This window comes from Lutra lutra, chromosome 6 (genome assembly GCF_902655055.1).
Source record: "Lutra lutra chromosome 6, mLutLut1.2, whole genome shotgun sequence".
Lineage (NCBI taxonomy): Eukaryota > Metazoa > Chordata > Mammalia > Carnivora > Mustelidae > Lutra > Lutra lutra.
The window spans coordinates 55,682,246-55,686,513 of NC_062283.1; positions in this window are offsets into that span (position 1 = coordinate 55,682,246).

A 4,268-nucleotide genomic window follows, 5' to 3' on the forward strand; every position below is an offset into this window, starting at 1 on the left:
CAGAAGGAGAAGAAGCAGGCTCCCTGCTGAGCAGAGAGCCCAGTGTGGGGCTCGATCCTGGGAAGCTGAGATCATGACTTGAGCTGAAGGCAGACGCTTAACCGACGGAGCCACCCAAGCACTCAAGACTCAAAAGTCTTACATTTTTAAAGTCTTGTAGTCTGTCTGTGCAGTAGCCCCATCATCAGCTAGCATGAAATTAAAGCCATGATTAGTCAAACGGATTGACTTTATATCTTAATTGTTGGTAATGATTATTCCCCCTCAATTATGAATAAATAAAGCATTTGGTCTTGTATAAGATACCCAACTATCTTTATGTGTTGACTGTGTACCATTTGCTGATTGCCTCATGTGTATGGAAGTAAACTTTTTACGTGTTAAGACTTAAGGAAAAAACCCCAGCTCTCTTTGGATGTGAAAATTGCAAATTTGAATGAATGATCTAGAAAGCACAGGATAGACTTGTTTTAGTAAAATTGAATAATGCTTGCTTATTCATTTTTTTATAATAGATGACCATTCACTGAGCACTTATCATGAGTGAGGTACGTTACTTAAGTAATTTGTGTTATCTTGTTGGCTCTTCATAATCATTGTGGAAGGTGGTTTCTATCATTTTATACATTTTCTAAGGGGAGAACTGGCTTTGTAAGGTCAAGTATCTCACTCAGTTTTATAAAATTAATAATTAGTTAAGTCAAAAATGACTCATAAATTTTCTCAGATTTTAGAACAACCACTATTGTACTATCTGACTTGTGAGAGATCATAGCCAAGCCAAAAGCTAGGAGCAGATTTTGACGTAGATTTACATTGTATATTGAGAATATTACACTGTAAGTCTCTATTATTTCTTCATAAGTAACCAAATAGATTGAGCACCTAATAGTAGGTAGACATTTTTCCAAGTGCTGAAGACATACCAAGGGACAAGAAAGCTAGAGAAATTGGTTTCAAGAAAGGGATTCTGCTGGGTGTTCAATGTGTATCCAAGAGAAGTTTACACTGCTTTTCAATGCACTGCAATTACTAAATGAGAAGCATCATTTTTCTTATTTGAAATTCTTCTTATGTGGGTACCTTCTCTTATACATACCAGGACATTTCACTGTGTGATTCAGGTTGAAATGCTGTATTCTGTCTCACACAGCGGAAAATGAAAAGTCCTGTTCCCCAGTGGCCGAGACAATGCACCTAGCCTTGGCCTGTGTTAGAGAGCCAGGGGGCTTGCTTCTACTGTGTGTGTGTGTTACCCCCTTTCATCCTGATCTATTGTCAAGTTCATTTAAGAGCAATGGGGCAATCTTATAGCAGATCTGAAGATCTTAATCTTTATCAGATCTCTTGCCCCTCTTCTTAAATTATGTGGTATTCCATTCTTTATTATAATAGAAATCCAAGAATTCTACATTTGGAGATTTATTTGCTTTTCAGGTTTTTGCTTTCAATATTAATAATATTAATTTTTTTAAAAAAGAAGTATGGTATGTGAGCATTCTTCATGCCCAACATGAAGTCTGCCTTTACCCCTTTTAGTAATGCTGATGCTTTGCAAACTGCCTGAGGATAAGCCATTTATTCTATTAAACTATATAGTAATATGGAAGCATACATATAGTATATAGTAAATTGAGAGATGCAGTAGTCTTAAAGGCTGTGTTTTTCCTGGGCACTGTCTCCAATAAATATTAAATTTAAATCAAAATCTAAACAAAAACTGAATATTTAAAGTGAAAGACAGAACACTATGTTATTTTTTTTTGAAATGCCAAATAACTCAATGAAGGATTGTCAGCAGGTATTTACTTTACATTTTTACACTGAAACCATTTGAAGACTTTTTTTCAAAATAATGAAAATGGCCTAGAAGACCAGAATCTTACTTTAGGTTTACAACAGAAACTATAATATTGGGTAGTTCCTATGTGGATGAAAGATAACTGTGGTTTATAAGTTGAGTTGGATCTAATAGACTTTTTGTTTGGAAAATATAATTTTCTTTGAAATTTTGAGAGACTTTTATTTTTTTTATTTTTGCCTATAACATGATCTCTTTATATAAATAAATCGGTTGGATTTCTGGGTCAAACACTTCTAAGTTCTCAGATATCTCAGTCTATAGGCAATTGTACTCAATATATTTTTAGTCAGTCCATGTGTCTTACTGTGCATATACCCAGAAAACAACCACTACAACTACCTAGAGAGAAATAGAGCTAAACAAAAGTCAGTAAGAATGTATTTATTGAGGACTTTTAAGGGGATTCAAGTAAAACTGCTCATATTCTAATTATAAATGTTTTACCTACATCTCAAAGATAAAATAAAAACAATAATTTATTTTTTCCAAAAAAAAGAAAACAAAAATAAAAAAAAAATCTTCTTTGAGAAGGTATATTTAGATGAGAATATTCTGTGGTAAGTCAAGATCTATAACAAGTTTTTGGTTTGAAATAATCCAGAAATCATTTATATTTCATAATGGTTGAGGGATATTTAGTATTTTAACAGGAGCTATGCCTTCCGAATTGTTTGCCTAAGGCAAATATTAATATTAATCTTTATTTCCTGACCATCAGCTAACGAACTGATTGCAAGGAGAGTGAGCTAGAAGAGTATGTAGCTGCTGAAGGGTGGGTTACAGATATCCAAGAAGGTGGTTAATTCTTAAGCATGAATCTAATAAGTTTACCACATGAATGTTATTTGAGATCCTATAAAACCAGAACTCTTCTCACAGGATAATAATAAGGGCTCACAAATAATAATTCAATGCATGTTTATCTGCCTAGTTTCCAATGAAGAACCCAAACCAAAACATTTCCTCATTCTTAGCTAGTTGAGAATCTTACTTTGGCCCCTAAGTGCTGACACCACAATCTGGGTAGAAAGCCATCTTCCAGTTGTCTTGTAAACTTCCTGTGACAGTGTTTAGCTGATAGGCACATCTTAATTGTTTCTGTTCCAACAAATGCTGACTCCTGCATTTCATTCCAGTCTTCTTTTTGTTTTAATAATCCAACAGAAAAATGTTCAAGCTTGTTTGATAGCTTATTTCCAGAGAGAACACCATCTTCCACCTATGGACTCCATTTTAAGGATAATTTCATGAAGAGCGACAAATATCCGGAAACCAAATGTAGTATATTGTTATATACTATTGCTAAGATTAGAAACACAATTTAATTTTATCTAAGGGTCTATTGTGTTCCAGAAAAAAAAATAGTGAATTTGATAGAAAACCATTATTTAATTGTATTCATTTAAAATTGAATTGTTAAGTCCTTAACACGAACCTGTAGATTTTTCTTAATAAAAGGCTTGATAAGATTCTCACATCTGTGTCATAATGAGGGCAGTTCTCTGGAGAGTAATTATCAGTGGCGTAGTTGCCATTTAAATGCTTAGTACATGTCTTAATTTTTGCTAAGTCATTTTTTTAGCTCCATTTATTTTCTCCTTTAGGTTTTCAGTCTTTTGTTCTCCATCTGAATAGCTACAAACAAGAACCTGGCCGATAAACCCAAAGCATCATCTGATTGATGTTAACATGGCCTATAAGGTTTGGACTGATCTGGTTTCTGCCTAATGTTTCAGCATCTTGTTATACCACCTCCTCTTAACTCCTATATTCTTGCTACACTAGACTCTTTTCTGTTCCTAGGGCCAATCCACTCTTCACTGTTTTTAGGTATTTTTCACCAGCTGTTTCCTCTAAATGGAAAGAGCTTCCCACTAGCTTTTCTCATGTCGAGGTTATCATCATCCTTGGTAATTTCATTGTCACCTTTGGTGAGAGATCATTCTGCTTACTCTAATTAAAGTAACTATTTCTTGTTGCTTTCCTAGCCATTAATCTATTTGTGTTCACTTTGATGGATCTCTAATTACTTTCTCATTTTGTCTGCTTGTTTTCCGTACATCTTCTTGATTAGAAAAATGTCAGCATCCAGGAGCTCCAGTAAGGGTGACTCAGCAGGAATGTGACATTTGGAAGGATAGTTGTAGAAGTCACGTATGTTTAGTAATCATGGGTAATGGATTTACTCTGACAATACAGGGAAAAGGATAAATCAGGTGGCAAAGCATGCAGGTATACCCAATGCCCATTTTATGACTCCCGTAACAAGGGAGGTGAGAGTTTCACCAGGTCAGAGGAGGGCTGGGCCTCCTCTTTCTGGCTTGTATCCTCTGACATCCTACATGGCTTCATCATCAACAATGTATCCTAAAACCAGCACCTTAAGTCTCACATCAAATGGACC